Source organism: Tupaia chinensis, unplaced genomic scaffold (assembly GCF_000334495.1).
Source record: "Tupaia chinensis unplaced genomic scaffold, TupChi_1.0 Scaffold138703_1, whole genome shotgun sequence".
NCBI lineage: Eukaryota > Metazoa > Chordata > Mammalia > Scandentia > Tupaiidae > Tupaia > Tupaia belangeri.
This window is the reverse complement of record NW_006198596.1, coordinates 1218-1511: the sequence shown is the minus strand read 5'-3', so window position 1 is coordinate 1511 and position 294 is coordinate 1218.

The following is a 294-nucleotide window of genomic DNA, read 5'->3' as shown; positions in this document are numbered from 1 at the left end:
CAATCTTTCACATAGCTTTCTTTTTTGTTTTGTATTATTATACTTTTAGAGAATGTTTGATTGAACATCCTTTGCTGTTGAATGGCTTACAACTTTGTGGGATCTGAAGACATTCTGAAAGAATAATCTCTATGGTAGGAGAAAATTAAAACATGGAGAAATGTAATAAAAGTATATGGAGAAAGAAACTAAGTATATGGTATGCTAAGTATTTTCATATAAATAGTGAACATTTATTAAGCATTTACTATGTATTTGGCCCTACACACACACACACACACACACACACACACA